This window comes from Spea bombifrons, chromosome 7, assembly GCF_027358695.1.
Source record: "Spea bombifrons isolate aSpeBom1 chromosome 7, aSpeBom1.2.pri, whole genome shotgun sequence".
In the NCBI taxonomy this organism is placed as follows: Eukaryota; Metazoa; Chordata; class Amphibia; order Anura; family Pelobatidae; genus Spea; species Spea bombifrons.
This window is the reverse complement of record NC_071093.1, coordinates 6,050,276-6,072,963: the sequence shown is the minus strand read 5'-3', so window position 1 is coordinate 6,072,963 and position 22,688 is coordinate 6,050,276.

Below are 22,688 nucleotides of genomic sequence, written 5' to 3'. Positions count from 1 at the left end.
GAAAAAGTGCCAGGTCCCATACCATCGGGAGCAAAAACCTTCTTCTTTTTTAATAACTACCATGTCACGGTATTACAAGTCAAGAGACTTAACAAGTTTCTATTACACCTAAATCAAGCTCAAACCCATCACGATTTGCTTTGTGACATCTGGTGTCTTTCTATGTGCATATAATTAGACATGGGTGAATATTATGGTTGCATTTGCCAAAAAAAAACATTTTCTAGACCAGTATCAGCTCAGAATGCGTTAGGGGAGCATTAGTGGAAAAATACTGCCATTTTTTGTCCTATATATATATATATATGGATAGTCAATTAAAAATCAAAGCAAGAAAACTGGGTTTGTGGCCCAAAACCTTTAAATCACACAAGCCTATGGGGTCAATGTTCCATTACCGCCATATCCCTTGAACTTCTCCTTCATGAACAGACCAGAAAGAAGATAAAAATATATAACCAAATCCCCAAACTTTCTTTTATGAACACCAGGTGAGGCTTAACATGCATCTAAGACCGAGGAAGGGTATAAAAAGTAGACCATCAAAAACAACCCTGTATGGCTTGTTGTAGTCAAGTTCGATGTTGCCCCAGGTCTGGCCCAGGGCAACACCACAGCTGTTTCCAGGACTTACTTTTGCTGCGCTCAATTCTCTGTACTGGGATCTGGTGGGATCCAGCATGCTATGGAGGCTATATGAGTCCTCTATAGTGTAAATGGACCGACTGTGGAAATCCAAGATCTCCCTTGTAACTGAGCCATCAATCAGTAGCACACCGGAGAGCCTGATCTCCCAACAAGAAGATCTGCCTCCATTTGCCCCACCACAATCAGCGTCCTTAGGCATAGCCTAGCTGGCTGTTGTTTCCGTCTGGGCTAGCTGTAAACCATCATTAGAGCTAAACATTATCAACCATAATACATTGAAAATCGATAATACAATTTACACTTCTAACATCTCATGAGTGCAGTATCTAAAACCATAAACTATGTTCCTCTGGTTTACAAGGAGTTAACTGTCCCTTTAACATTCAACGCAGTTAAATCAATCACTAATCAATGTAGTCAAATCTAAACTTTATACATTGGAACCAGGTTTTATTTTGCTCAGAGGTTTTCCAAAGACCGTGGAGTTATATACTGTGTATGTAACATTAAAAAATTCCTTCACACAACATTGAGATTTAATTCACTATTGCACTTCAAGCTATAGCCCTTAGCATGTGATGGGTCATTAGTCTGTAATTCAAGAGATGGCCTGTTTGGACCATAAACTAAATAAGCACGCAACCAATCAGTAATTTCTGAAATATGACTGGCAGGTCAAATGTCCTTGTGAAATGATGCCAGAGGAACTTATAAATGGCGATAGTGTCCAAAAAGAGTAAAGAACTATAAGGGACTTGTTTCTTTCAATCTCAAAAGTCTCGCAACATTTTAAATGGCTTAACTTACACTTTTAATTTTATTAACTAGTAGGTCATGCTGTAAACGAATGCTGTGCACCATTTCGAATTATGAGGAGATCATTGATTACGTGCATGAGTCTCCCTTTTGATAGGAAAAAATAGGAGAGGCATTCCCTGAGGCTCTTGTGCTGAAGAACAAGGTCACTAGATGACTGAAACATTACATTGGTGATGATAATGAAGATGTGTTCTCATGTAAAATGAAATATACTCCCTCTGTTTGTATGTTCTAGAATGGACCTTAACCTGATTATCTGAAAGATTATATGGTGAGATGCTTAAACTCAATAGCGAGGAACTTCCCAACATGGTGTCCTTGGCAAGTAGAGTTCCAACATCTTCATGAATATCTGTGCTTATCTCATTTAGGCTCACTGACTATTGCTATGCCTTAATTCCAAGTGGCAGAAGGGTCACAACACTTATCCCTCAACGATCAATCAATAAACAACGACATTTATGGGTTATACAACAATTGTTTGAAGCTCAAATCTTGGTTGCAACTCAACTTCACACAAGGTGATAGTCTCTTCTCCTTTCTTGCTGATATCTCAAGCACAATAAGGTCTAATGCATGTAGAAATCTTTCATTGAAAGATAATTCCATCCAATATATTCAGCCTTCCCATCCCTTCCCTACAACAATGTATCGAGGTGCCAACCAACGGAGTCAACTAATGGAAGACTTATGGATCTAGATTCTTTCTCTAACAAGTAAAATAACTGAGGACAATCAGAAGGTCATGGCAGGTGGCAGGCCTTCAAAATGGTAGACAATCCACAAGTCGGGGTGAAAATACAAACAATTAAATGAAAATTCATTTTCAAACCATGGAGGTAACATCGAAATTAATATTTAGAGATTGTCTTAACATTGGCTAAATTGTAGTGTTTAGTGTTGTTAAACAGCAAAGTTTGAGTAAGACATGGGGGATTCATTGAAAGGCCTCTATAAAGCCATTTAATGAGATCCAGCCTAAACTTTCTATTCAGGGAATGTATCGCGAAACAACAAATTACCTTTTAACTCCTCTCTTTGTTTTTTCTGTCTTCTGAGAAAAAGAAGGTATTCAAAATACAAACAGATTCTATTTCCTTTTCAAGGAACTCTGATACATGCTGTGTCCTTTGGGGTTTTTCCCTTTTTTATGTTTAAACTCCACAGGCTTTATTAAAAGTAAACCAAAAAAAAAAAAGGCAAAATTCTAATTTGCATTATAAGTATTATACAAATATGTATATATATGTATGTATCAATATTTATATATATTTATATTAAACCTTTTTCTTGTATATCAAAGACTCTTCTTCCAAGCTATTTCACTAATAGAAATGCAAAAGAAATGAAAGAGCAAAACTTGAAAGTGTCAAGAATAAGAAAAATGCATAAAATAAATGTTTGGCTGCATTCTTTAAACCTTCCTTGAGTGGCGTAAGGGTGTATAAAATAACTTTGGATTTTAAAGGGTAAGTGTGTCACCTAAATATAACTATTTATTGGTCAAATAATGAACCTATAGCTATGTTATTGCTTTATATATATATATATATATATATATATATATATATATATATATATAAAAATATATATATAAAATGTTAATTTAAATACCAGTCAGCTTACACTCTAACTGTGTTGGCGATCTATTTTCTCCAGTCACTTTTATGACACGAAGGGACACTTATTGGACGAGGGTTTGCAAATAGTTTCACATGTAGGGTATTTAATTCATTTTTAATCAACCTAAAAAGGATTTTAGAAGGGACCCCTGCCAAGCTTTATTGTTTCAGTTGGACCCAATATACATGATTTTAAGTCAAATAACAGTTTTGATTTAAAAAGTATGAAATTGCTGAGTTGGTTTATGGCTGAATCCATTGTTTTTATGACGGGCCCCCATTTTTGTGTCTTAGTTTCCTTACAAACTCAAGTCTGATGCCTTTGTAACCATACATTTACTACCATGCTTTACAGGAGAGATGACAAAAAGTGTCTAGATGGAACCTGTTTATGTTCTTTTAGTTATTCTTATCAAATTTAATGAATTCAGGTTGTATCGATATACTGTAGTGTATGTAGATCTTTGATGTAACTTCAATACCCACGTACCTTATCAAGTTCTTTATTTCTTCATGTAGTAACACAAATCTGGTAGGTGTCTTCTAAACTGTTTTGGTGTTATTTAATGGTTTTTAGGGTCTAATTAGCATAAAGGAGATCATGTACCTGTGTACCAGATTTTTATGTTAAGGGTAAGATGAGAAGCAAAGGTCCTTTCTCATCAGTGGTCCTACCTTCCTTTGTCATGCTGGGGTCAACTGTATAAGTCTCTATGTCCCATTTATGTCATAGCTCTCATGGCAGAACCAAAATGTTTCTCTCGGGTCTGTTCTAACCTAACTGGAACCCTTCTTTAGAATGGTGGTATCTCATGATACCAGACCAAGTCTGAAGTGGAACCAGCTAAGGCAAGCCCATCGATACGGACACCTCGTGGCAACTCAGTAACCAGATCCCAACATTCTCATATATATATCATACATCGTAATCCCAAAATGCCAAAGCTTCAAGGTCCCACGTCCTATAGCTGTCCAGAAAAACTTCTAAAAGTACAGTAGATCAATGCAGCGTTTTCATCCCTATCCAATATTCCTATAATACATACGTCAAGCTGTTCTATAAAGACCCAACGTTCTGAATTGTATTTTTAAGCTTGGCTTTCCTGTTTTCTTTCAGTTTCTTGAAAGAAACGAATCCTTTTAAGCAAACCACAATAGCATGGACAGCAGCCAGACCACCTGGGAATTAAACTAGGTTAAGTGTCTATCCCATAATTTAAAGGGGGGAGAGAAAAAAAAAAAAAAGAATGTTAAATTGCTATCACATGCATATTCTCTCCTTTGGCCCATTTGTGTAATATGTGGCAATTCGAAAGTAAATGTTCTCTCTGCCAGTGACTATAAAAATGTAAGACAAAGTTCTTACTTTTTTTTTGCTTTCCGACACATAACGAAGGATAAAAGATGCCAGGTTCCTTTGATCCGCTATATTTTCATAATGTCTGCCCCATTTGATGTGAATAACACGCTATAAGCCTTCTCCAATGTATCGTTGCCGCTAACCTTTACCATAGATGTAGCCCAAAACACCGATGGGAGCCCTGAACGCAACTCCTTTGATGCTTCGCGCGCGCCAAGTGCCAAATAGCCTCCGAGGGGCACCGATATTACTATAGAAGCTAACACTTGCACTGAGGTGTGAAATTACATGTCCTAAAGACTGCAGGCAAATTAGAAATTACTTAAAATATCTCATTTGGCCCAGCAATGTCATGGCCAACACGTTTTGTGCTATACTTCAGCTATGGGATAACTTTTATCATTTTATCAGCAAAAAGCTGTTGAGACGTCGGCAACGAAACCGACCTTTGTGGCTATTCAAAGGTAATTAGCCAGTGTATTTTCATGGGTAATTTATAGATTTGTTTCTATGTCTATTTTCTTTTATTGATTTATGGGAGGGGGGGGATTATTACCAAATCTGCTGCAAGGCTGTTCCACTTATCTAGCACCCTATCAGTGGGGGGAAACGTCCCTATATGCAAAATAAAATCCTAGAAGAACGCAGTAAATAAAATAAATAAATAAACAGAACAATAAAACAAAAAAAAACAAACTATTCTGCATAATTTTAACACACTCATTTATAAATCCCCTGAATATTTTATACAAATATGATAATAATTATCACAATAATACCAATAATAATACTAATAATACAAATCAAAAAACTATTATTATTATTATTATTATTATTTGTATACATATTTGTATAAAATAAGTATTTTTTATTTTTTTTACTAAAGCTGACAACACGTCTATTTGGCAGTGAATTCTACATCCTAACTGCTCTTACTGAAAATACTAATCTTATAGTTTTCTCTTTAGGAACTTTGGCCAACTTTGCCCCAAATCGAAAGGAATTATACAACATTCCACAAATCCACTTTACCCTCTGTTCCAATCTGCGGACACCGGTGAGCGCCATGTAAATTGAACCAACTTTTAGATAAATCCACGCCATTTCCTACCCTGACGTTTGGTAAGGTACTCCAGCCGGTTCCTGCAGTCTATAAATTTTACAATGTTTCATCGGAGCATGCGTTGCCCTTCCCTGGCAAGGATTTTTGCGACCAAAGATCAATAGGAGAGAGAACAGTCTGACAGAGACGGCCAAGCAGATGTCAACACCACAGCCTGGGGAAATGAGAGCAGATGGTTGAGGAGGCTTTTGAGAGATAAGATGAATGAAAGATTGCATGTTAAGATGAAATGTTGCTTTCTGTATACAAGAATTAAATGTTAACCTGTATCACATGAATTAAACGCCTTCAAATATGCTGTCGATTCAAACTTACTTGGAGGAGACAAGGTGCAGGTTGTGACTGCGTAAATGAGCTTTAGGAGTGATGCTTACTATGAATATACTTTACTTTGTTACACTCACAAGAATGTTTATGTATTTATGTGTATTTGTGCGCCTCTTGTTTTTATGGTTTCCTTTGTATGTGTTATTTTTTTTAGGAATTACTGTGCCATTCTACGTCTTTTTTTGGTGGTTCTGGTGCATTATTTATAAAAATGCTTTTTGTGCCTATATGGTTACAATATATATATATATATATATATATATATATATATATATATGTGTGTAATAAATATATAATAAATCATATACTATCATGCAACTCATCGTTGAGTTTATATTTTATTTTGAAAAAATTTAATGTTCTCAGTGGCACAGAAAAGGGTAATGATATGGAAAGTATAAAAAACCAGGCCTACATAAATCTGTTAACGATAGATAAATAGAGGGACTTGCCCTTTAAGTAGATCATACACCGTAACTAATAGCATTAATAATGTAACTTTCATTTTCATTATCCAGGTTTGCATGTAAACCTCCGTTGGGAATAAATTAATGTCAGGTATCCCCAAGGTACCCAGTAAAAACCCAGACGAAACATGCTGTACCATTCAAAAGTTTGGGGTCACTTTGCTGGAAAACAAAGACATTTTTAGCTGTAACATAATTGTAAAAGGGTTTCTACTGATCAATTAGCCTTTTAAACTTAAACTTGAATCTGCGAACACAACGTGCCATTGGAACACAGGAGTGATGGGAGTGATAAAGGGCCTTTGGAACACAGGAGTGATGGGAGTGATAAAGGGCCATTGGAACACAGGAGTGATGGGAGTGATAAAGGGCCATTGGAGCACAGGAGTGATGGGAGTGATAAAGAGCCATTGGAACACAGGAGTGATGGGAGTGATAAAGGGCCATTGGAACACAGGAGTGATGGGAGTGATAAAGAGCCATTGGAACACAGGAGTGATGAGAGTGATAAAGGGTCTTTGGAACACAGGAGTGATGGGAGTGATAAAGAGCCTGTGTGCCTATGAAGATATTCCATTAAAAATCAGACGTTTCCAGCTACAATAGTCCTTTACAATATTAACCCCATCTGAGCTGGATTTCTGATCCACTTCATGTTATTTTACTTTTCTTTCAAAATCAAGGGAATTTCCAACTGACCCCAAACTTTTGAACGGTAGTGTACCTTGTGAATACTCAATTGGAAGCCAATTTTCAGCATGCAATCTTAAGAGAATCCTAGAATTCTGGTTACAAGTAATGGATCTTTTCATTTGATATTTTAATGGTACCACATCAAAGTATTTTCCGTTACAAGTTCCATGTCCACAAGCTTATTTATCTTTTTTGCTAAAGTACAAAATCTAACTCCTTTTCAGGTTAGTTACTTCAACAAAGTCCAGCCGTGTTACTGAGACACGATGGAAGATTTTCACAGTCTGAGAATTAATAGCTGCAAAAGTCAAAGATGTATAAAAAAATGTATTTATAAATAACCGAAACATCAGAAAAATGAAGTTATAATGACCAAAACTCAGCGTGTAGAGCCATTTATCAGGGTGATCCGGGAGTAAGGTATTCAATTTGGTGCAATCAGCACAATTATTCTTATTTATTTATTTTTTGAAAAAGGGTGGAAGACCACAAGAGCCACGGCATGAAGGCACTTTAAAAAGTTAATGGTTCCATCTGTGGGGTTTAATAAATAAATCCATAAAAATACTGTATCCTGTGTACATGCTGATTTAACTATTCATGCCCGATCAAACGCCTCCTTCCCTACTCTCTTTGAATCCACCGGATTTGGACAGCAAGTGCAACTCTTGTGCAGCCGGGGGCTCTGGGGCCGATGTCCTGTCGCTTCCACCAACACGCATTGGTCTAGCTGTGCGTTGGTGGACTGAGTATGTGGGTTTGAATGGGAACAGAAAATTATTTTTACTAATGAAGTATGTATCTAGAAACTGAAGCATCCAGGCATTACGCGGATGTAAAAAAGCAATTGCCCACCAGCCTGGTCCAAGTTCTTCAAACAGGGCCAGTCCAACTTGGGCCACTGGAGCCACGGTACCTCTCAGTAGTAGCGCTACAGGGCTCAAGTCAAGCTCCATGTAAGAGTAAGGTGGGAGTGCGATTGTGGGTCGGTGGGGGGAATGTGAGGTGTAAGGGTGATTGGTGGGTGCGTTGGTGGTTTGAATGTAGCTAGTTGTGGGCATAATACGTATACGGGAAAGGGAAGGACTGGGGGCTACTTGGCGTTACATGCCCCCACCCCAGGCTAAAAGAAGGCCGACCTTCTCTGCTTCCATGTTATAGATATTGCTTATTATATTATATTAACCCCCACTACACCACTTCATTTTATGTATTAATTTGAAAACAAAATGGAAAATGGAAAAGTAACAATAAACCTTAAATAAGGTATGTGGGGGCAGTTAGGCTTTAATTCGTCTTGATTTAGTCATTAGACAAACCCACAATGGAAGTTTATGTACCGCGTTCCATATGTTTAAGTGCTTAAAGCAATTAATGACTTTTGATATTGTGTGAAAAGATCTAGAAACAATGAAAGGAAACAAAAAAACTTTTGAAATGATGACAGAACAGTATTTGAATTTGATTTGAAGCTCGCTTTGTATTCTTTACACGTAAACATTATTTTTCCAAGACAATAATTTCTTTCCTATTCAGCAGCTTTACATCAAATCTGAGTTCTCGTCAGACTGCAAATATAGCAATTATACCGAGTTATGCTTTGACACCGTTACCACAGGCAAGTGGCCAAAGTGCATCTGCAGTCAAAATATCTGAGCAAGTTAACTCGTTTCTTTTAGTCTCTACAGAGCGAGAAAAGAAAAGGAATTCAGTGTCTGTGAAATGATAAAATGAAAGGAGAAAACAAAAAAAAAGGGCCGCCGCTGTTTGTTAGAGAAAACCGGATCAAGGTGCTATAACCTCGCGTGACGGAAAATCTAGCAACTACTCCCTATTTTTACCCCCAATTTCTATCTCAGATACCCATATAATTCCTTTTCGATTGTGAATTCATAAGCGGGGCCCTCGGGAGCCCAACATTCTTGTCGCTAAGCTAAATGTTAAGCTCACAGACAAGATCCTCATCTCTTATTGTAACTGTATGTGTATCTATATTTGTTAAGCACCCTTATATGTAAATTGTTCACCACTGCTTAATATGTTAACATGTCATTAATAAATAATAATATTAATAATAATAATAAGAAGAAGAATATATAAATTGGTGGGGTAGATTTTTTTCCTCTGCTAATCAATACTTTTAAGCACACATGGACTAGTCATCTGGCAAACTGGGCAAGTGCCTAGATACATCTCTAGATGTGACCATGGGCATCAGGCAGGCGGCTGCAAGTAGGTCATTTATTGCCTACCTGTATAGATAGATGGATGGATGGATAGATGGATGGATGGATGGATGGATGGATGGATGGATGGATAGATGGATGGATGGATGGAGAGATAGATAGATAGATAGATAGATAGATAGATAGATAGATAGATAGATAGATAGATAGATGGATGTATGGATAGATAGATAGATAGATAGATAGATAGATAGATAGATAGATAGATAGATAGATAGATAGATAGGTCATTATTTGCATGTTACTCACTTTAAAATTTAAGATATAGACTAGAAAGCTCCAATTCACTTAACAAAAGACATCTAAACTCATTAAGAGAATTCTAAAACAGAAGTATAAACACATCGCTTTGCTTCCACTAGATATATCAGATATAATTAGATAAGGGTGTAGGATGGGGTGAGGGAGGGGGACAAAAGAAAACACAACAATATAAAATATCTTGTATGAAAGGAAAAGGTTCTAGTCCAACACAAGCTTCCTCCTCTCCCCCTGTGGCACAGCCAATAATTGAGCATTCGACGGACATGGAAATGGAAAGAAAGGAGGCTGGGCTGCGCACAAAGGCTTTCAACTAACATTTATTTTCCTCTCTCACCAGGTGACTTTTCTAAAATCATAACAGATATAAAAGAAATAGCTGAAAGAGATCAGAGCCGTACAGAATATAAAACAGCTCTAACAGGCATTATCATTGCAAGTGACTAATCGGAATGTATTTAGATGGCCCGTTTTTTTTTAAGATAATCAATAGGAAAGCTTAAGACAATGTAACTCTTCCGCAGCGAAAACAGTTTTTCCCAGCTTGGTTCCTTAATAGCTCGGCATAAAATAAAACAACACTTTAATTCCACGAACGAACATATGGTATGTTTGTTTGTAACAACAGTTTTAATAATAGGACACACTTTCCATTATTCTGAGTGGTCAAAGGCAGAAACTTGGAGGAGCTGGAGGCATGTATTGTGGACACGGCTTTACGTGGTCTACAAGTACCTTACAACTAGAGTAAAGGACTTCATAGAAACTAAGAAACGTGTATACATAGCTAGAAACTTTCTAAGTAAGCTGACCCTAAATCTCATATATCAGCTCATTCCCAGCGCATCAAGAAGTTACCGTACTTGTTAATGGCGGCAACTAAATGGTCCTTCAAGAACTATGGACTTGTGAGGAGGTAAAGATATTATGAATTGTCATCTGTGTTCAAGCAGGAATTTCAGCTGTGATATATCATTGAGAAAATCAGATTTTTAGTAGAATATAAAGTCATCTACAGGCTGTGTGAACCCGAGAATCCCTTGGTGAAGGAGCAGTATTATATTGAAGAACATGTTAATTGGCAATGAATACTAAGTTATATTATTCACAGTATTGTCTTTATCAAAATAGCATCATATAAAGGACGGCTCTTGTTTCCTTTATAAAAAGGTACATTACAAGCTGGGCCGTAATTTCCACGGGACAAGAAGGACAGGACTTGCGCTACTTGGCGGCAATGCTCCAGAAGCAGATGAGACGTCAACATGGGGCAGGACCTCTTACCTGGTCCAAAGTGCCAAGAGCCCAAGTTACGGCTCTAATCACAAGCAACCAAAAGATTTTGGTTTTCAAACTACTAATGTATATATAGAGTTCTTACCATCAATTATTTTTTAGACCAGGTCATTCACGTGATGGTAGGCTTTCAACGTAGCTGAGAACCTGGCAGAACTTGGTCTGCAATCACAAGGCCCTATGCAACGTATTTGATTCTCAGTGTTCGTTTTATAGATAGGTGCTAGGTTTCAACGTCAAATGAAAAAGGCCAAGAAACCACAGACACTTTTTCCTTTATTTAGATGGGCCTGGACCGCTGCATACATTTGATTACATGATGACTTTTGAGTTGGAAAGTGAGCTTGGATTGCATCGGGCGGCAAACATGAAAGCTAATCACGAGTACACAGCTCAACTGGAGCGACTTAAATGAAATAGTTCACGGCCAACCATTATGTATATCTGCTGTATAGAACATTGGTTCTAGATCAAGGTAAACCAAACACATGTGATATATTGCCATTCAAATTACTTAACATAACCCTGGCATGAAAGCTCCTTTCCACTTTCCCATGGCCTGAACACTTCAACTTAAATGTCTTATTCTTGGACACGGTTAGAATGTTGATAAAACCGAGACGTAGTTGGACAATAGCATTTATAATTTAAACCTTTTATTCCAATTGCACGTATAACGAAACTATCATATTTCCTTCATTTTCCCAGCTACGGGCTAAGTAAACCACATTTTATTTTAGGGGGCGTCCAAATTTCATATACCAAAGAAACCCTATTCTGTAAAACACACCGAGTGGACTCAACGTGCTACTTAACGTGTTTTATCTGCGTTCCTGACAGTTTGTTAAACACGGTTAAGCCGACGGGAGAAGGATTCATATCACTACTTACTATCAAAGCAAATACCAATCCAGCTGTTTAACCCCTTAATGACAAAGCCCGTACATGTACGGGCTCAAAATGCATTGTTTTCCATGGGTTTTGGGACCGCCCATTGTCCTTAAGGGGTTAAAATAAGTAAAAAAAAGTATAAAAGTAATCATTCGGAACAAGTTTTTTTGATTCTACCTGAGTTCCATTGTTCTGCCGGTAATATCCATAGACTATACAATACAGAGCTGTCTAACCCCGTGCAATAGCTCTCAGCACCAGTAATTTAAGACTTTCTTCTCAGTAATACACTAAACCATCATAACCTGTCTCTTCCTATTTAGTTTAACCTACAACCACCACATACTGATTTGGCTGTGTGTGGCTTTCTGTTTTCCCATTTATTACCCTGCTCGACTCCTGAAATTCTGTTTGCAATTTAAGGCCACAAATTAGAAGCGTAAGTCATCTGTTTCCTATAATCCTGCTGTCAGGACTAGAAACACATTTGAAGTTCTGCACCAAGCAGTCCTTTGCAGCCTTTCAGCTACGTTAACCCATAACTTGCTAAAGACGTCAACTGCATTATGTTCTGCGAATCTCGGGGTTAACCAGCTGTAATTCTTTAGATAAAGAAAAGAAATTGTTTTTGTTACATTACCCATCAAACCATGGAGAGAAAAAAATTTGCATAAAAATCTAAATTTCTTCTCTTTTAAGCTGATTTTATTTTAAAAAAATAAATAAAAATTAAAAAATTTATACAGTGGCAAAAACAAAAATGTAATTAAAGTTTGTTAGTGAAATTAACTTTTTTATTGTTGAATTCCGCCAAATAAAACTAAGATTTTTTTTCAGTTCTCATTTTGAATGTTCTACGTGCCGGAGCCTAATTAAATCAATCATAAGGGTATTTGCCATGATTATTGAACCATTGTAACTGTATCACGGTGAGCCGATCAATTCATTTATTACTTGATTTTATACTCTAAAGGGCAACTGCGAAGACCAGAATTTAAAAAAAAATAAAAAAAAATGAATCCCTGCTAGGCGAGAGATCCCTGCCAAGAATAACATTTTAGGTTTTATGGTTTTGAAAGTATTTTAAGCATTGTTACCTGTTTGAGGTTCAGGAGAACTTCTGCAAATCACATGACGGTTTATAAATCAAAAAGTCTTGGTTGAAATCTATTTCACTCTTAGCTAATAGCACAGTAAAGGGAGGCCGTTTAACACATTACGGACCAAAATGCAATTGCTTGTTTAACCCCTTCGAGGCTGTGGGGTTTTCAAATAACATTTAAATAACAAGTATAAATGTAACAACTTTTTCAAATGAAATATTTTGGAGATAAATTAATTTACTCTGCATTTTTGTGCGGCATTTTTAGATAGGGTAACTTGTCTAACTACTAATTGTCTAACTACTAATTTTAATGGTTAATTCGGAAAATGGGCTGAATTTGTCCACTTTGCAGAACATATATTTTGTCCTCACCTCACTTCCTCACTTGGAGAGATGTCTGGACCTGATGGCACTTTTGTATTTTTCATTGAATCCACTTGCTGCACATATGATATATATTTATTATTTTTTGTAAAATTAACCCTTTGTGGTACTAAACCAGTCTAAAAGACAAATTTTAAAAAAAAGATTTGCTAGGAGGTTAAAAGATGTGTTTAGCTAGAAAATACTTCCCGAAATGTAGCTGGTGGGACGATATTTCCATTTGGCCGTGGATAACATGTATTAAAAAAAATAACAATCTTATATTTAAAGTGTTACAGATCTGTAACATAAATTATGTGTCTAAACAAGATATTGCCAGACCGGTACGCCTGTATATATATATATATATATATATATATATATATATATATATATATATATATATATATATATATATATATATAATGCTTAACCACCTAATTTTCTTACCGCGGCTACAAGGTTGAAAGACTACCTGGATTCTCTTTTACTTTTCCCAAGGGGAAGCCCTAATATGTCAGGATTCCCTGCCGCACAAAGCTTTTAACCTTACTCCTGAAACACATCAGCCTTTCATCTTTTCCTTTTTTCCATTCTGTCCGGGCTTTTTTTTTAATCTTTCCTCTAGGGATGATAATGAACTACAGTTAACACTAGAAATATAGCCAACTCTCTACGTTCCTTGTTCTCTCCAAGATACCTGCAGAAAACGATTCATTTTTTTTTCACCATTTTTCTCATATGGTGATCGTGCCTTTTAAAGGAACATCAACGCGCCACACGTTGAATTCAATCTGACGGGTCTAAAGGAAGAGAGTCCCAGGAGGACACCAATTAGTACTTTGAAGTATGCCCCCTTGCCTTCTCCTGGTCTTTTATATATCCACCCTGAGACTTGCCAAAGACAGGACGGGGAGTCCTGAAAATATTGAAGCCGCTTTAAACCACTAAACGGCTAAAATAACCAAGGCTTTTCTTATAGCCCATATCGTCCCTTGCTATTTTTGTTATATTATGAGTGTTCACTTGCTGAGAGTTGTAAGAGTTGTAGTCTATCTCCAGGGACACTTTCTAAAAGCCAAAAGCATACTTTTCCAATTATTACTAGACTGACACTATTTGCTTAAATGGATGACTTCATTTTTAGACGCAAGATGACATATTTTTGTTTAAATGTCATTTTTGGTTGTTCTGCACAAATCCAGTATTTCTTGCGTCAAGTAGTAACAGCATCACTAGATAATACTAATTTGCGGAAACCTTATAATTGACTATTTTTCATCAGGAAGACTCAAAAAGCAAAGTTTTTTTTTTATGTATCAGACATAATTGGTTGAGGTTATGCAAATCCTGTACCAAAGAGGGACTGTCTCTCCTAAACAGGGACACATGTGATGTATGCGTTCTTTTCTTCTTTTATCAACAAAATAATGCTTGATAATGTTTCTGGAAATGTATATCCACGGGCCAATGATGCATCGACCCAATATTAGTAACAACATTTTAAATGGTGTATAAATGAATGGGAATGAAAATAACTCCGTATAACATGGTCTTCATTTTCTCGTTGTTGAAAATATTTCTCAGAAATCTGTTCCGTGTCTGGGGGTTGCCGTCTCGCCTGCAGGTATAGACGTGGCAGATTGCCCAATGCAATTAAAAGAAGGATTTGGACACCTGTCCATTTCAGAAGAACGTGCTCCTTACTTTTTCACTTGCTGGAGAAAGTCATGGGGCAGTGAACCTCAAGGCAAGATGTCTGTCCCAAAAGACACGCAAGCCCATGTTTAATGCAAGACTCTGCAAGAACTTGGATCTTTGTCAAATGTAGAACATAAGTGTCCAGAAATACACTTGGAGGCAGCTTTCTCATGGTTCCAAACAGTGTTTCTAATGGGATATTGAAAAAGATGTTCTAATAAAATTGAATTTCCTGATCTTATCTGACCAAAGCTCTGGAGTAGAGGTGGCCAAGCGTCTGGTGGTCTTAAGCAAAGTATCTGTGTGTCCATGTGGATGCTCTCAATGACCAAAACGAAACACAAGAGAAGGAGTGTGAGTCAGCTTGGTGCACACATGTAGACCATGGCTGGGCCAGATGTTAGGCTGAATCTAATAACCTGAACATGGCTGGACTAGCAGTTTAAAACCGGACCTGGCACTTTAAGACCAACAGTTTATAAATCACAGACACGTGGCCATGTGCTTTATACACACGACCACATGCAGCAGTTTTATATCACACGCGATGATCGGTATGACCGCCAACCAGTCCAGCCCTGACCCTTAACAAATCTGAGAACCTTTCCTCTCCAATGGACAGGTCTAGGGGACAACAGGGCGATTGTCCCCCAACCCCTAGAAGAAGCACCTCAGCCATTGCATCTTACCAGAAGACATTAGCAGCAGTGTGTACATGATCATGAAATGTGCCATAGGCCCTCCTTAGGTTGGGTTCTTCCATGTCCCACCAAGGAGCAGTTCCCTCAAGAATGGAAAGGTCTTACGTCCGTGTGATCTAAATATTTTAAACCTGATACATAACTATCGAAAAAACTTTTGGCAAGGTCAGAAGCCTAGTTTAAGCAATTAGTTATGATAACAAAATAATTGATATATACATACAGTATGAAGATATTCCGAACAGGAGGCCATGACAGCAAAATCCTTTGCCTTTTTTTCCCCCGTTACAAAATTTTTTTTTGATGGACTATATTTGTCAACTTTCATCTCTCAATATAAAACATTTGAGTGTTTAATAGTCCATAAACACATTTTCAATAAGGATATCAAGCGCAGGGATGTTTATACTAAGTCCCGTGCAAATCTCCGAGTGTGAAGCAAAGCTTTCTGAAACGCATTTGCAAGGACAAATGAAAAAGTTCTTACCATTTTCCCAGCCTAGGAGTCATAAAATATACCGAAATGACTCGATATTTTGTAGTAATTCTTTTTCTTTAAAGCATTATATAAAATATTACTCCAAGAGACACGTGCTGATCCCTTTTCTTTTTTTTTCTTCTTCTTCTTAAATGAACACAACCGCCAGAACCATTGTAAGCGTAAATTGACCTACACGAAAACTGACAGGTTTATGGAGTCTCTCTGTGATTGAAATGTGGAGAATTCTTTTGGCAATTTTCCCAGACATCCAGGTAGAACAGTGAGTTCACTGATTACTCCAACGAAAACAATCTGGCTTTGTACAAACGCACCTCGAGTGTGAAGACCTATGGCTATGCCAGATCTGGAGTACGACCTACTTACAAAAGGAACAGAAGTAACATGGCTGGATGTGATAGCACCTGTACTATTAACAGGGGAACTCCTATCATGTTCATTATCGTCAGATTAAATTATTAACAGTTCTAGCTTTTGCCCAATATGATATTTTCAGGCAGCTGCATGTTAGCCATTTGTAGGAGTTCTCGCTCTGTTATCTGAGCCCTAATCTACTAGACAAACACCCGACTCCTTATACTGCCCTGTAGGAGACAATAGAATGACTCAGCCTTAATCACCCCATCAGAAACTCAGAGTAATGAAAGTCTATGGAGGAACAGACTTCATTAGCTTTGCCATAAAGCATCAGCTCAGTGCAGTGTTTGAGCTGGGAATGTCACATGACCGACAACAATGGTGGCCTCCAGGTCTGCAGATAGAGAGAATTTATTAGAGTAAAATGACATAAAACCGGGTTTTTGTCAATGCTAACCTGTATACTGAAGCAGCCAATCAGTGGCGAGAATCTTCAGATCATGGAGGAGGCGAGGAGCTGCAGCTCTGGAACAGAAGCTTCTCCCTAAGCTAAGTGATTTGAAAAATATATTTTAAAGTACTCGTTAATGAGGCTATCTGGGACGCTGAATCGCCTCTTTAGCAACATATTTCCAAGAAACGTGCACGTCTGTGGCACTGAAAGGGTTAATTGGTTTTTGGCGCAAAGAAATCTTATGGTCAACCTAAAATAATTTGTTGCATGAGGTCCAGAGGTTACGATAGTGAACTTGTAGCAATAACACGATTACTTAGTAACTTCTCCCTGTACCTTTTAATATGCATTCCCGATATAATACGTCACAGTGTGAAATTAATAATCGGAACGCTACAAATCCTCTGGAGCTACGCTACAGCGGCGGTCGGCAACGTAAACCGATATCGGAGTTATTTGAACTTGCCAAACCATCGCCCCGTGCCTGTAAAAGAATTCCGCAGAACACCATTACATCAATTTAAGCGACGCTTTAATTATTCCTCTATCTGGAGTGTTTTCAAATGTGACTCACAGAACTGGAGGGGGATTTCACTGGAAAACCGAGATATGAATGTTTTAAATAAGAACTGGGTGTGGTGATGATCAGTTCTGGAACGGACGCATTAAACCAATTAAATCCAGCGTTACAAAGACCGTGAAAAAATCGCTGCCTAGCAACGGACAACAGAACCCACTCGAGTTAACGTGTAATTCATAAAGCCGCCGATGGCAGTGACCAGTTTCAGCCGATGTAATAAATGCAGGAAGTGATTTCACCGGGTCGTTCTACTCGACTTAAAGACAAAAAAATCAACTTTTAATGGCAAATCTGGATTGTTTTTTTTCTTCTACCTTGTAGCTATGGAAACCAAACTGTGTTGGAACCAGTGGGAAAATGACATCATTAGCTTAACATAGTCCTAATTTATCAGCAATCAACTGTTGCTACCGGCATCAAAAGTAAAATCTGCATCTTATGTAACAATATATGTTATTATGTTACCATCATTTTTACTTTTAAAGGAACCCCCTGTGCAATCAATGCTCCGTGGTCCAATGTTTTTTCGTCACACGTGTCATAACATTTCATGGCAAACAACTGGAAAGCAGGCAAAGGGGCAATTGTATAATTTAAAGGGACCTCAGCTATCCTATAAGTGCATATAGTGGCTGGAGTGTCCCTTTAAGCTGTGTGATGCGGTGTAAGAGATTTTTATCACACCCTCCTAAAAGATTCGGGCCTGAAATGGTGCATTTTCTATGTTCTTGTGTGTCCTTCCATGTTTTGCACCTTGCGGGAAGGACCAAGAAGATCTGGCCCTCCTGCAGGCCTTTTGGCAAGGAATGTAAAAAATGAGTTGCATATCACTTTGGGGAGTGCGGGCCCTGAAGAAAGAAGACTGAAAGACTGGTGTTCATTGTGGCCCTTAATTGGACATGTTTTAGACAGTTTTTGTCCCCTTTTTTCACATTGAGGCACTTGGCATCCTAATCGTCCAAGAGGGCAATTGGCTCCCTATTTTGGGACAGAGGGCCCTGGACCGCCTTAGTTGGCCTAGGCTAGAATACACTACTAGGCATACCACTTTAAGAAAGGAGCAGATAGTGGGGCTACCACGTTGTTAAGACAGTTTAAGGTATATCTCAAGTGTACAGAAAAACTTCAAGGCTTACGATGCTTTGATAATCCCAAATGCAAATGAACTACTATAAGGCAGAACAAGTACTTAGCATCTGGTGTCTAAAACAATAACGCGCTGTTTAGGTGGTAGAGACCACTTATCACATTTCTTGAACTGAATATATTTAATCTGATGGTGAGATATACTCTGCTCTGTTGAATTTAAACGGAACAGGATATCTCCCTGGATTTGAAGATACGTGTAATACGGCCCAATTAAGCAATGTTATAACATTTTAAAATGTTTGGCTGCTCTCCTTTATTTTTCCGTTTCTTGCCCATCGAGCGAATCTGCCAGGTCATTCCTATGCTGAAATTGAGCAAAGATGTTTTGTAGTCTGCCAGCAATTTTTTTGAAGCATGGGTTGGCTTTTGTTTGTTTTTTTTTTATTATTCTCTCCCCACTAACGCACTACGATGTGATGTTAAAAAAAAAAATAATAAAAAAAACTAGTGGAAAGAGTATTAAAGCGCACTAGTAAATTGGTATTATCTTCTTCCTGCTGCGTGTCAGCCTTACACCAAACAGACACGGTTTCTCGGAGACAAGCTCACTAGTGTTCGGCGTGTAGGCTAAATGAATCTGTCAGTTAAGATGATACACACTCTATGACAAAGCTGTCTCTCTATAAGCTCTAGATAGCTGACAGCTAATTGAGCTGGGCTGCCACTCCTCGCTCGTACAGATGATCCATGACAGTCTTTCTTGTAACATTATCTAATGTCGAGGTTGCCAGGCGTGGGCAGACCGGATTTAAAGGGGTCTACATGTACTAATACAATACATTTCTTTTACATGATTAACATAAAGAACTCAGAACACTATCATTTTTTTAACATTCAAATTGAGTGTTAATGGTTTGGTCCATTAGTATGAGTAAGGGCTAGGCGGTAGGCAAAGTTAGAGAGCTAAAATATTTTTCTTAGCTTTCTTAGCTGATGTGAAACCTAAGAAGTGGATGTGCCTACTGAGAAAGCAATATAGTGTTTATAGAGTGGTTTGCATAAAGAAAAGATGGAATCCATCCGAAGAAGAGACCACTGGTACCCTGAAAGCTAATGTAAAGTTACATTTTCTTCTGTGTTGGGCCATAACTTGTATCAACTTCAACTAAAGACTCCGCAGCAGCATAGAAATACTTGCCGATGCCATCAGGGCACAACGAGCACTCACATCATGAGTGGGAGGAGTCCTTAAGTCGCATTATTCTCTGCTCATATTAAGTGGAGGTGTGACATCATAGCCAAATCTCACCCACTTTCTACACGGGATTCCAGCCTACCGGAACATTGTTTGAAACACCCATCAGCTCCGAAGCTTGTTTATTACATCATTATTTCACTATATGCACATATATTGTCAGACACAGTCTATTTAAAACGTGCCCTATACATTACCATAAGTAACCGAATTCCCCTTCTCTAAGCAGTGAGACAGGGACAGGTGAGTGCGTCTCCGCATGCAAATACCGATAATTAAATGCCTAATATAAACTTTTTTTTATTAAAACCATGCATCCTTTAAATAGTGCGCTGTCCGTAATGGCATGTTGGGAAATAAATAGAATTTTTTTGTTTTAATAGCTGATCACTAGCCTCGGCCGCAAAGGATTTAAAAGGTAATTTGTAATTCTGCTCAGCCATATTTGTTTAACGCTTCTTAACTGCTGTAGGGACACACGTATTACATATATGTTTTAATACATGCTTCTAAAAATATATAAATGTTTAACCCATTGATGCCCATCCTAAAGGGTTATATGAGCAAAGATATGCGGGAGTTCTACTCAATGCTATTTTAAGGTGCTAAGGATGCAAGAGAAATAAGGAACATAATTACTTATTATTATTTATTTAATTTTTTTTATGTTTCAGCAAGAAAGAAAAGGAGATATATGGATAAAAATTCTAAATTCTGAACCATACATTTCACATTATAAAATTGTAGTCATACATATTCTATACAAAAACAGACTAGTATAATACGACTTTAAAACCGAAAATTAGATTTTTTTAAAAATAAATTTAATTTAAAATATTATTTATTTGTTTCCGCCTTCAGTTCCTATCGCGCATCTTGTAGCAATTTAAAATGCTAATTTTGGTAAACAGACAAAGGTTCAATAGCTGATGAAAGCTCCAAACACCACATTTTCCTTAAAAAAAAAAAAAAAAAACGTTCTCCCGCATCTCGAATGTTAAAACTGTTGCCCCGTAACCCGCTTCCTGCGCCGAGTCCAACAGCGAACGTTTTGTCCAAGCAAAATACATTTTGTCATAGTTAGGGAATGTTACCTTTAAAAGAAGTATAGCGTTTCTAACCAGCGGGGAAACTAAAACAACATTATCTATTATTACACAATGTCAGGACCAGAAAGGGAAGGTGGGTGGCGGATTTTAATAACAACTTCAGTTATTTTCTAATAAGAGGCGACCGAGAAGTATAAAACCAGAAGTCTTGATGTTTTGTCTTTATTTTGCTTGATCAGCAACCTGCCACATGTACAGATCCAGTTCTCCTTATGACCTAAAATTTACTTCCCTTTCTTTTTTTCAGTTTTAGTAAAGATTTTGCAGAGAGATTGCTTGAGAATTTGCAAGAATTCCAAATTAAACTCTAAGACTTGAGTATAAGGTGGGAGTATTCCGGTGGCTTGAAATAGAAGTACAATCTTAAAGGGGATCTGATACTTTTCCCCAAATTTTATGGGTTTTTGTGTTTTTTTGGCTCCAAACACTAAATAAAACCATGTGGTATTGACAAATTGAAATAGAGGAAAAAAAAACTATATGTAAAAAATATGTATAAATTGTTTCGGTGACACCCAAAATATTTCCCAGTTTTGGGAGGTTTTGTTTAAAAGTGGATTTATTGAATTGATGGATAAGAACTGAACATTAGAAATGAATAAAAATTAAGATGTAAGAAAATAATTGATTAGGATATTGTAACCATTTTATGATTCAAAATGTGTGACTCTAAAATAAGTTCATCTTGGGACTAAATATAATGTATTAAAAAAAATCTAAACAATTCCATGTCGTGCATTGTGCGGAATTCAAAATTAAAAGGGAATATAATACTAAACAAATATTGTTTAACCATCTTTTTTTATGAAACATGGGACCTTAAGGGATTTCTAACATGGTGTATTATTGTTTAATTTAATTTCAAAATTCCATAATATTATACAGTGCTCAAAGCCTGCAGGGTGGTGGGGGGGGCTAACACTTAAAAAAATATATTGAAATCAGGATAAAAACTGATGCCAATTTAACCCATTTTTAAAGGACACTTATTGAAACCTCTTTTATTTGATATTATATGTGGGGATCCTCCAAAAATTAGGAGGCAGGGGTTGCGTATCCGCAGAAAAGATATCGTGAATTCTCCATTGAATTATTCAAGATACAAGGAAAACATCACACAAAACAATATGTTTGCTTTGCATTTTATAGGCACAGTGATGAGACTGGGATGACTTTTCTTTCTCTGGTTTGAGGAGACTCAGGCAGCTGCCTAGGGCCCCTGGAATATTAGGTCAGAAAATGTCCTCAATGTGTGGAAGTAGCCCTTAGACCTCTGCAACAGCCGTGAGACTCAAGAAAATGGGTTATGTCTACTTAGAAATTGAAAAATACATGGTATTGTGGGAGGGGGCTTCTTGCTTTAGGTGTTATTAGGTTGGGGACCATCCCCATAAAACAAGTGGATGGAAAGGTTAGCCTATGGTCCTTCACTACCTCTTGGGTGGACTTCGGTGGGACGTCTGTGGATCCCATTAGGATTACTATTACCCCAAACCCACTTATCACTCATTGTCTGAGTATTCATCAAAAATACCTCCTGTTTCTTACAGGAAACAAAGCCAATGTTATAACACATACGCCCACGTGTCTATTTCATATTTTGGGAACAAAAAACAACGTTTTTGTTAAGTTTTTGGACGTTGGACGTTTTTCTGAGCTAAATGAAATTTCTGACATCTATCTTTTTTCCCTTTGTGTGGTTCACCTCTTTATATCTTCGGC